The sequence below is a fragment of the Apodemus sylvaticus genome, chromosome X (genome assembly GCF_947179515.1).
Source record: "Apodemus sylvaticus chromosome X, mApoSyl1.1, whole genome shotgun sequence".
In the NCBI taxonomy this organism is placed as follows: Eukaryota; Metazoa; Chordata; class Mammalia; order Rodentia; family Muridae; genus Apodemus; species Apodemus sylvaticus.
This window is the reverse complement of record NC_067495.1, coordinates 32645688-32658367: the sequence shown is the minus strand read 5'-3', so window position 1 is coordinate 32658367 and position 12680 is coordinate 32645688. Positions and strand designations below refer to the sequence as shown.

Below are 12680 nucleotides of genomic sequence, written 5' to 3'. Positions count from 1 at the left end.
TAAAGGCTCTTATTTTTATTGGATCATACTGATAAGTAGAAGTTCTCAGCATGGACAGTCTACATCTCTTGGCAATCTGTCCTTGGCATTTTTCTTTGGCTTCCTTCATCTTCTTGGCTAAAGGCCTACTGTTTTCTATAGCCTTCTTCTTCTTTTTCTTAGTGTATTTCTTAGTGTTTCTTCTGAGCAGTATGTTGGGCACTTGTGTTGCAGGACATGTGGAGTGACGAAATGCTCTCAGGTACTTTGGTTCTAGGCTTCTTACCTTTTTTATTTAAGAGCTTTCTGATAACATATTGGTGGACATCATCTTCACTGGAGAAACTGAAATGTTTTCAGATCCTGCTAGCTCTTCTGGGTCCCAGCTACAAAGGCATAATAGTGTCTTGTCAGTCCAGGAATACCCTTCTTTCCTTTTTTACAATTAACAGAGTTGATAACACTCAGCTTGACATCCACAAAGCACCCATGAACAGACTTGAGTTTCTCCTCTCCAGTTTGCCCCAGTCTATATCAGAATGCACCTTATACAAGTGAAGGTGGACCCTGTCTTGGGTCAAGACACCTTTATTCATGGGGAAACTGGCTGTTGTTCCTATCAACATATTTAGATGGGATAAGCCACTCTTTACCCAGAGCATCAGCAGCTACTTCTGTGACCATGCACTTCTTACAGAGATTACAAAGCTTGCCTTCATTGTCTACTTCAGTGAGTTTCTGGCAACTAGTGACTAGGAAGGAGATAATCAGCTTCATCTTGAAATAGCCACCTAGAGGACACTAAAGAGTCGTCTTCCATATTCTTATACTTCCCTTATTTTGACCATATAATACACACAGCTAAACCTGATCCATCTAATAATTATACCTTTTAGCATCTTGCCTAGGATTCAAATGTAATTTGACAGTGATTCCTCTTTGTTCCAGCTTCTAAAAGTGGAAGTCACACTTACATATCTCAAAATTTCCAGGACACCCCTACTTTTCATAATTCTTATTGAGTACATTTAGTGTTGCACACATGTTTGTGTGTTTAGGTTTGACCATTTGGGACTGGATAATCTATCAGGGGGCTGGAAAAGATTGATTTTTGTTCTCTTAGCTGCTATTAATTGTTTGTGACTATTCATTTTTTGTAGCAAATATAGACCATCACAGAAATCCACAATGGATCAAAATACAGAGAAATATTAACCTTTGAGTATTTATTACCTAAGGCTCTAGGTAAAATAAAGGAAGAGAGAATGGAAAGATTGTAAGGCCAGATGACCAGATCTGCTACAAGATAGTGTGTGACAAGAAGCTGTATCCATGAAATCTTAGCAATATAATCACTTAAATAAGACTCAATGACAATATCAATAGACACCTCAGCATAGATGTATAGAGTTTTAATAGCAAACTTGTCATTGATCAAGCTTTCTTCATCACCCTTCTTGCCTTCTTGCCCCTTCTCTATAATGACTATTCTACTCCAGAGTTCTGTGCAATTAGATTTTTCCTTTTAGATTTCACATATGTATGGAATAACACAGTATTTTTCTTGTGCCTGGATTATTTCACTAAAAATAATAATCTCCAAGCTCACAAGTAGTGTTACAAATGACAGGATTTTTATCCTTTTAATTGCTGAATAATGTTCCATGCTGTGTATGTAACACATGTTCTATATCAACTAATATGTATTTAGTTTGTTTATATGTCTTACTATTGTGAATAACACTGCATTAAATGGGTTTTCTCTACAAAGAAATGATAAATACTACTTCCCATGACCCAGGGAAGCTTCTGAAAGTTTGGTCAAAGTGTATATTGTAACATTTCTGGCAGTTTTAGCTTTCTTCCTTCCAATAACATGTGTTTTATATATTAAGTGTGCATACCCATATAACTCCTTTCCTACAGTCTGCTGTCCCAGCAGGAACAATCTGAAATCATTTCAGTGATGTCTTCAAGGCACATCTATGAAAACTCAGTAAGTTATTGTAGTTCTATAGAAATGGGAAGGGGAAGAAGCACTGCAGAAACTTCCAAGAGAATTATGTGAAGAAGTTCTGCCAGAACAACCCAACAATCCGGATGGACAACATCTTGCCTTTCTTTTCTATGTGGAAACTCTGCTCAAAGTGAGCATTATCTCCTCTCTCTGAATCTCTCTGTCTCTCTGTCTCTGTCTCTGTCTCTCTCTTTCTCCCTCCTTCCCTCTCTCTCACTGCCTCTCTTTCATACACACACACACACACACACACACACACACACACACACTCACATGCACTGCAAACAACAAATACATAAACTATAAACCTGATGCAGAATTACCAGTTTTTACTAGCCAGGGTTAGTTTTGCAATCAGTGATAAGCCCCAGCAAAACAAACTTCTTCTGGACTACACTGGAGTAACTCAGGGCAACCAGACTAAATGGCCCAAATACTCATCAGAAGGCAAACATGTGTGTTTGCTACCAAGCCAAGCAGAACCTTAGGAAATGATGTTTAAATGAGGAAAATTTTGGAGGATCTTCAATAGTAAAAATGTAACTGTTTCTTTTATGGTTTAACTACAAATAATCCATGAACACATTTTGACAACACTTCTGTTAGGGATGCCAAGAAGCACAGAACCTGGCCCTGACACTCTAGAGGAGACAAAGCCTTCCTCTCTGTGTGTTCCTCTTTGGTCCTGACATTTGGTTCTGCCATTTCTCTACCCCTCAGAGATGCTTCCTATCTTTGTTCTCCTCTCCATAAGACCCTAAACAACTGGATCAAAGCTTGATCTCCCAGTTCTTCTGTCAGATGTTATGTTTGTCACTGAACTGAATAGAAATGGCTCTCCTCTTGCTCTTGACCTTTCTAATGAAACCTGACTATTGGAGGATCTGCTGGACTCTACAGTCCTTCTCCATTATTAAAATGCCAAGATAAATAAAGATGTGAGTTTTGTTTGTTGTATGGTTGGCTGTCAGTGTTTGTTTTGGTGTTTGCTTGTTTTTAATTGACACTGTGTTCTTGCTGTGTTTCTCAGCTTGGCTTGGAACTTACTATATAGCCTTAGTTGACCTCAAACTTGTGAGTCTCCTACATCAGCCATCCAAGGGCTAGAATTAAGTTCATGTCACCACACCCAGATAAACTTTCACTTGGCTACCTACTTAATTTTTATTTGAACAATTAGAGTAGAAAATAATAAACATATTGAGGTGGGCCTTAGTTTCAGCAGAGGCTGTCTTTCTTGCTTCTGTTACTACCATGAGGAGACTAGGACACAACTAAGTTAGTCATTTTAGGAGGATAAGAACTATGTGAGGCAAACCTGAACTCAACTTACAACTGTTGTTGATTCACTGAGCCCAGCAAGGCCACTCTGTCCAAATTGCAGACATATGCATACTAAATGTTCTTTGTTGCTTGGACCTTGTAGTTGTTTCCACAAAATGGTAATGGATAAAATAAATCTACTTAGTACAAATTACTCAAAAGTTGCACTCTGGATTTTATTTGCTTGGGTTCAATAGCAAACTCACTGAATCAAAATCAGATGAGCTCAGCAAATTATTGTGATTGTTGTTTGCATATCCATAAACACAAGCACAAACAATTTTTGCATATCCATAAACTGAGAGTGATGTGTTAAGAGGATTATACTTCTCAAAATATTCAAAATACATGAAACAATACCTGGCACACAGTATATATCCAATAAATGTTTCCCAACATTCTTTTATCTAACAAAAAAAGCTAATGTTTAATATATACATATATATAAAAGAAATTAAAGAAATTCAGGAGAAAACAGATCAAAAGTTAGAAGCCCTTACAGGAGAAACACAAAAATCATTTAAAGAAATTCAGGAGAATATGGGTCAAAAGATAGAAGCCAATAAGGAGGGAACGCAAAAGTCACTTAAAGAAATACAGGAGAACTTGGGTCAACAGGCAGAAGTCATGAAAGAGGAAACACACACACACAAAAAAAATCTCTTAAAGAATTACAGGAAAACACAAACAAAACCATCCAGGATCGAAAAGCAGAATAAGAAACAACTAAGAAATCACAAAGGGAGACAACTTTGGAGATAGAAAGCCTTGGGAAGAAATCAGTGGACATAGATGCAAATATCAACAACAGAATACAAGAGATAGAAGAAAGAATCTCAGACGCTGAAGATACCATAGAAACCATGGACTCAACAGTTAAAGAAAATTCAAAATGCAAAAAGCTTGTAACCCAAAACATCCAGGAAATCCAGGACACAATGAGAAAGCCAAACCTAAGGATTATAGGCATAGATGAGAGTGAAGATTTACAACTTAAAGGGCCAGCAAATATCTTCAATAAAATTATGGAAGAAAACTTTCCTAACCTAAAGAGAGAGATGCCCATGAATATACAAGAAGCCTACAGAACTCTAAACATACTGTAATAGAACAGAAATACCTCCTGTCACATAAAAATCAAAACCCCAAATGTACTAAACAAAGGAAGAATATTAAAGGCAGTAAGAGAAAAGGCCGTGTAACATATAAAGGAAGACCTATCAGAGAATTACACCAGACTTCTTACCAGAGAGATCCAGGGCAGATCTCATGCAGACTCTAAGAGAACACAAATGCCAGCCAAGACTACTATACCCAGCAAAACTCGAACTCCTACAGCTGATAAACAAATTCAGCAAAGTGACTGGTTATAAAATCAACTCAAGCAAATCAGTAACCTTCCTATACTCAAAGGATAAACAGACTGAGAAAGAAATTAGGGAATTGACACCCTTCACAATAGCCACAAACAACATAAAGTATCTTGGTGTGACTCTAACTAAACAAGTGAAAGGTCTATATGACAAGAACTTCAGGTCTCTGAAGAAGGAAATCGAAGAAGACCTCAGAAAATGGAAAAATCTGCCATGCTCATGGATTGGCAGGATTAATATAGTTAAAATGACCATCTTGCCAAAAGCAGTCTACAGAATCAACACAATCCGCATCAAAATCCCAACTCAGTTCTTCATAGAGTTAGAAAGAGCAATTCTCAAATTCATTTGGAATAACAAAAAACCCAGGATAGCTAAAACTATTCTCAACAGTAAAAGAACTTCTGGGGGAATCAGTATTCCGGACCTCAAGCATTACTACAGAGCAATAGTGATAAAAAAAAAAAACTGCATGATGTTGGTACAATGACAGGCAAGTGGATCAGTGGAATAGGACTGAAGACCCAGAAAAGAACCCACACACCTATGGTCACTTGATCTTCGACAAAGGAACCAAAAACATCCAGTGGGAAAAAAGATAGCCTTTTCAACAAATGGTGCTGGTTCAATTGGAGGTCAGCATGCAGAAGAATTCGAATTAATTCATTCTTATCTCCTCGTACTAAGCTCAACTCCAAGTAGCTCAAGCACCTCCACATAAAACCTGACACACTGAAACTTATAGAAAAGAAACTGGGGAAGACCCTTGAGGGCGTGGGCACAGGGGGAAAGTTCCTGAACAGAATACCAATAGCTTACGTTCTAAGATCAAGAATTGACAAGTGGGACCTCATAAAATTACTAAGTTTCTGTAAGGCAAAGGACACTGTCAAAAGGACAAATCAACAACCAACAGATTGGGAAAGGATCTTCTCCAACCCTAAATCTGACAGAGGGCTAATATCCAATATATACAAAGAACTCAAGAAGTTAGACCCCAGAGAACCAAATAACCCTATTAAAAATGGGGTACAGAGCTAAGCCAAGAATTTTCACCTGAAGAATTTCAGATGGCTGAGAAGCACCTTAAGAAATGTTCAACTCATTAGTTATTAGGCAAATGCAAATCAAAACAACCCTGAGATTTCACCTCACACCAGTCAGAATGGCTAAGGTTAAAAACTCAGGAGACAGCAGGTGTTGGTGAGGATGCAGAGAAAGAGGAACACTCCTCCACTGCTGGTGGGATTGCAAGATGGTAGAACCACTCTGGAAATCAGTCTGGCGTTTTCTCAGAAAACTGGACATGACACTTCTGGAGGACCCTGCTATACCTCTCCTGGGCATGTACCCAAAGGATTCCCCGGCATGCAATAAAGACACGTGCTCCATTATGTTCATAGCAGCCTTATTTATAATAGCCAGAAGCTGGAAATAATCCAGATGTGCCTCAATGGAAGAATAGATACAGAAAATGTGGTATATTTACACAATGGAATACTACTCAGCAATTAAAAACAATGAATTCATGAAATTCTTAGGCAAATGATTGGAACTGGAAAATATCATCCTAAGTGAGGTAACCCAATCACAAAAGAATACACATGGAATGCAATCACTGATTAGTGGATATTAATTAGCCCAGAAGCTCTGGATTCTCAAGACACAATTACCATATCAAACGATACCCAAGAAGAGGGAGAGAGAGGGCCCTGGTTCTGAAAAGATTTGACCCAGCATTGTAGGGGAGTACCAGGACAGGGAAATGGGAGGGGGATGATTGGGAAATTAGCAGAGGAAAGAGGGCTTATGAGACTGTTGGGGAGGGGGGAACCGGGAAAGGGAAAAGCATTCAGAATGTGAACAAAGAATATAGAAAATAAAAATAAATAAATAAATAAATAAATAAATAAATAAATAAATAAATAAATGGTATGTTTTGCATTAGCCAATTACTACTGGATATGGGGCCTTCCCTTAAGTGTGGATAATATAAATGTAAGACTGCATTAGAGAAACTAATTTTTCCTTTGAAGTCAGGTATTAGAATATATTATATGAAAATTTTGTTTTCAATAAAGATAAATAAATACAGAAAATGGCAATAACTTTAAAAATGGTATTCTATACTTTGAGAAAACTCAACACGCAGGGTCCGGTAGATGCATAGATGGATACTTGAGTAATTCAAATGAAGCCTCCTGTCTTTCAAACAGTGCCACTCCCTATAAGCTTATGGGGGCCATTTTCTTTCAAACCACCACACATCACTACAAAAGGGTCGAGGGAACCTGCCTTCCGGCTTATCTGTCTGGAGAAATAGAAGAATTAAAGACTTACAATGGCCTTGAGGTCAATTTCTAAAACCATAGTTCTCAACCTGTTGGTCCCAATCCCTTTGGGGGTTGCCTAACTTTTTCACAGGAGTCACCTAAGACCATGGGAAAACACAGATACTTACATTATGATTCATAACAGTAGCAAAATTATGAAGTGGTAACTAAAATACTTGTTAAAATAAAATGTTGGGGCTCACCACAACATGAATGTTGCACTATTAGAGAGGTTGAGACCCACTGGTCTAGAGGGGAAAATCATTCATTAATTTTCTTCATGAAACTGCCAAAATTGACCCAAAGATTTTTTTGGGCTCCTGGCATTTCTACCCTTTAATCAAAATCTTGAAATGTTGAGTCTAAAAAAAGCAAAATAAAGCAAAAGCTGACTACCTCCCACTAAATTTTCTGTAATAGAGTCCCCATGGTTTTAGAAGAAGAAAGAAATTACTTTCTCTGTGGTGTTCTCACCATTCAAGTGTCCCGTAGGGGAAAGAAGCCACTCCACTGCTCGTCTGGACTGCCTCCTTCCTTCCTTATGTACACAAGAGTGCTATAGGGTCTGAGAGATGTCAGTGCATGTCTTAGTCACTGTTCTATTGTTGTGAAGAGATACCATGACCACGGAAACTCTTGTGAAGGAAATCATTTAATTGGAGCTGGCTTACAGTATCAGGGGTTAGTACATTTTCATCATGGTGGGAAACATGGTAGCAGGCAGACATGGTGCTGGACAAAGTAACTAAGAACTACATTCTCATCTGCAGGCAGAGAGAGAGACAGAGAGACAGAGAGACACAGAGAGACAGAGACAGACAGAGAGACAGAGAGACAGACAGAAACAGACAGAGAATCAGCATTTGCAGCACATCTGGCTGTATTTTCAGACCCCTCTGTGTCCAACACCACTAATTGCACTGGTCTAGGCCTCTCTCTCTCTCTCTCTCTCTCTCTCTCTCTCTCTCTCTCTCTCAGAAGAGGCTCCTGGCTCCTGGCAGTATCTTAGACAGTCATCTTCTGGAGGCAGTCCTACAATATCAAAGATTTTGGCTGGGTAGCATATTTTTGATCCCAGCACTTAGGTGTCAGGGGCAAATGGATCTCTGTGAGTTCAAGGTCAGCCTGATCTACATAGTGAGTTCCAGGATATCCATAACTATAGAGAGAGAGACCCTGTATCAAAAAAAAAAATACTGTAGAGCCAGTCAGCTTCATAATTTCCACAGTACACAGGATCTCAAGGAAACATCTCTGCAAAGATACAACCAACATGCCACTTGTCCACAGGTGGTATATATGTAGACTGCAAAACTTCAGAAGTGTGATATTAGAATGTAACAATGCTCTCTGGTAGCTATAAGGATTCTGGCTAGGCCAAAATTAGCTAGCTTTCAGGTCTCACCACTTGTCACACGATCTCAAGATTCTCTGACCTCAGATCTTGGTGACTGATACAATTTGCATGAAGGAAATCTAGGCCTCTCAGATACTGTCATAGGAGAACCTTTATGGCCTTAGCTGGCAAACCTGGTGGAGGTGAAGAGATGCCATGGCCACGGCAACTCTTCTAAATGACAACATTTAATTGAGGTTGGCTTACAGGTTCAGAGTTTCAGTCCATTATCATCAAGGTGGGAAGCATGACAGTGTTCAGGCAGGCATGGTACTGGAGGAGTTGAGAGTTCTACATCTTGATTCTAAGGAATCCAGAAAGAGAGTCTCTTTCACAGGCAGTCAGGAGGAAGCTCCATTCCACATTGGGCAGAGCCCGAGCACAGGAGCCTCAAAGCCCACCCCAACAGTGACAAACCACCTCTAATAAGGCTATATTTTCCCCAATAAGGTCACACCTCCTAATATTGCCACATCACATGGCCCAAGCATATCCTGTCTGCCCACAACAGCCATCAGCCACACAATATAGGCTTGCTCAAATGCTTCTAGCCTCCTCAGTAAGACCGCCTCAAAACCCATGCTGATGAAAAGGCTCATTCAAGTTCCTCCTCCACTGGGGACTCTTAGGGCCATAAAGTGGCCACTGTGCAGATCATAGACCTTGCACACTATCCCACATGCACTGGCACTAATTTCAACCACTGACTCAAACTGAGATGTAATCATTGTCAGATGAAAGGGATATGATGAGCCAAGAGGAATAGGGGTAGCTATTTATTGGAAGCTAGGAAATGGTTCCTGTAGTACCCTATACCCAGGCTCAGTCCCATGGGGCTGGATGGCATGGACAAGACCATAGAAACAAGCTGCAGACTCCATTACCTCCTTGGTCAGAGTTATACCTATGTAGTTCATAGTTTTCAATGATGTTATCTATGATATTATTTCAATTTACAATTATTCATCACTACAAAGTTCTATTTTGACCTTGTATTGTGAAATTATGGCAAACTAACTTAATTATTGTAGTAGCTTTTTGACAGAATCTTTTGTATTCTCTACATAGATGATTATTTTATTTGTTCTTAAAGACAATTTTATTTCTTGCTTTTTTTCTATTTTCAGGCTTTCTATTTCTTTTCCTTGCCGTTTACAATAGCTAAGGCTTCCAGTACAATGTCAAAATAGAAATGATCCAAACAAATATGCTTTCATTATTCTTTAAATTTTTTTTATTATTTGACAGTGTCATACATATTTATAACGAATTTTAGTCATTTTAATCCCATTCCCCACTATTATCAGCACCAATCCCCTGCAATCTCCTGCTGAAACCTTTCTCAAAAAGCCTTCTTATTTTCATGTTATCTTTTTGCATATGAACTACCACGTTGAGTTTCTTGCCCAAGCATTACTGGAGCAAAAGCGGCTTATCAATGACGATATCACTGAAAAAAAATGATACATGCCCTACTCTTTTGAGAGTTGGGGATGATGTCAATTTTTAGGGTTTTTTACCCATGACCAACTTAGTGAACCAAGTTTTTACCCCTGAACAGCCTTGGTGCTATATTCAATGCTGCCCGCTCAAGATGCCAGAGATGTATAGCATAAGGAGGAGATGGAGACTTTTGCCTTCTAGACAAAACTTGTTCAATACATGTCCCTTATCATGAATACTTTCTGTTCTAACAAGGAAGTGTTCCTTTGGGAATTGATCTTTAATGCTTCTGATATCTTGGGCAAAAGTTGCTATGACAGGCCTGTCCACGTTGAGCAGGGTTAAAAAGCTGAACATTGACATCATCCTTAACTCTCAGGAATGCACCCTGACTTTGGTGTAGACAGGAATTGGCATAAGCAAGCTTGAAAAAAAATAGATAATGTAGAAACCATTGCTTGGTCTGGCACAGAAACTTTCATAGAGACCCTCCAGGCTGGTGCAGACATCTCTAGGATTCAGCGGTTTGATGTTTGTCTTGGGATTTCAATTGCTGTGATAAAAATATCATGACCAAAAGTAACTTGCAGAGTCAATGGCTTATTTCATCTTATATCTGGTAATCCATCATTCAGGAAATTCAGGACAGAAACTCAGGGCAATAACCTAGAGGCAAGAACTGATACAGAAGCCATAGGATAATGCTGCTAATTGGCTTGCTCCTCATGACTTGCTCAACCTGCTTACTTATACCAGGACCATCTTCCCAGGATAACAACACATGCAATTGGATGGACCCTTCTATATTACTCACTAATTTTAAAAATGCCCCATACCAGGACAGAGAAGTGGAAAGGGGTTTTTTGGGGAACAGGCAAAGGGAAAAGCGCTTATGGGACGTATGGGGAAAGGGGAACCGGGAAAGGGGAAATCATTTGGAATGTAAACAAAGAATATAGAAAAGAAAAAGGAAAAATAGAAAACATCATGAAAAGCACAAAAAATGCCCCATATGTGTGAGCCGTGGTAAGGCTAGACTTTAATCCTAATACTGGGTAGGCTGAGGCAGGTAGATCTCCGTGAGTTCAATGCCACCGTGGTTTACATAGCAAGGTCCAGGACAGCCAGGACTAGAGAGAGAGAGAGAGAGAGAGAGAGAGAGAGAGAGAGAGAGAGAGAGAGAGAGAGTTATCTCCTCAATTTTGATTCCCTCTTTTCAGATAACTTTAGCTTTTGTCAAGTTGACAAAAAAGACAGTATTTGATCCCATTCTGCCTCTTTGGTGCCAGAGAAAGTTGTAAGATCAGATAAGGTGGATGATACTGGCAAAAAAGAAAAAGACAAACAAGAAAATTAAAGGGAAATACATTGTTCAGAAAGAATTGAACCAGACCAAGTCCATTTGTACCAAAGCCCTGATTGTGAATTCTATAAGAACCTCACCAGTGATTGTGAAGACCACTTGGCAGTCAAACGCTTCTCTGTAGAAGGTCAATTGAAATTCATGGCATAGTTCATCATCTTTTGGCAAGTCCCTGTTGTCCTCTTTGAGATCAAAAGGAACATCAAGCTCTGTGCTCATCATATGTTCATCATGGACATCTGTGGTGAATTAATAACAGGTTCTCTCAACTTCATCTGTTATGTGGTTGGTTCCAAGGATGAACATCCCCTAGGAAATGTTCCAGCAGAGCAAACCTTGAAAGTCATCCACAAAAAACGTTGTGAAGAAGGGACTCAAGATCATCTCTAAGCTGATAGAAGACAAAGAGAATTATGAGAAATTCTGTGAGGTGTTCTCTAAGAACCCTGAACTTGGAATCCATGAAGAGTCTACTAAATGGCAGTGATGCCCTTCTCACTCACTCTAGAAGGGGAGATGACTTTCATGTCAAAGTATGTATCTCCTATGATGGAGACACAGAAATCCATTTACTATATCACTAGTGCAAGCAATGGCTGGGTAGACAACTCTACCTTCAGGGAGTGTATGAAGAAGTGCACTTTAAGATGGTGTTTATACCTAAACCTATTTTCAGGTGCTGTATGCATCAGGTCAAGGAGTTGTATGGGGGAAAGCCAGGTATCTGTGGATGGCAAAGAGCTAGAAGAGATGAGAAAAAGAACATGGAGGAGAACAAGAGAAATTTTGAGACTCTCTGAAAGCTCATGAAGATCTTGGATAAGAAAGCTGAGAAGATGACAATCTCCAATAACTTTGTCTCTTCACTGTGCTGCATTGTTAAAGGCACTTATGGAGGGACAGCCATCATGGAGCATATAATGAAGGCCCAAGTACTCCAAGACAACTCTTCAATGAGCTACATGATGGCCAGAAAGCATGCAGAGATCTGCCCAGACCACCCCATTATAGAAAGCCTACAGCAAATGGCTGAGGCTGACAAAATGGCAAGACTGTCAGAACCTGGTAGTGTTACAATTGCAAACCACTTTGCTCTCCCTTGGCTTCTAGAATCTTCAGATCCACTTTATCTACATCTACTACATGATCATACTAGGCCTCAACACTAATGAAAAATGAAGTGATAGCAGAGGAGCCGAGCCCCACTGATTCTACCACTTTTGTGTGGTGCAGACACTATCCTTTCACATGGAAGCAAAGTTCCCACTCGGAAGCCTATGCCCTGTGCGTGTTTTTCTCTTTGACTCTCCAGCAGGCAGCCTTGGTTGACCCTGACCCACTTGGCTCTCTGCTGATGCCTGTGGGTTATTTTCTTCTCTCCTGTCCTCAGTGTCTTAAAGTAGAACAGTCTCCTTCACCAAAACCAGGGCTGGGGGATGTGCATTATTATTTG

General features: G+C 39.6%; 1 pseudogene; it reads left to right on the top strand.

Moving 5' to 3' along the window:
• Window positions 1-573: 573 nt before the first annotated feature.
• On the top strand, window positions 574-12337 carry LOC127674408 (heat shock protein HSP 90-beta-like; annotated as a pseudogene).
• Window positions 12338-12680: the final 343 nt, after the last annotated feature.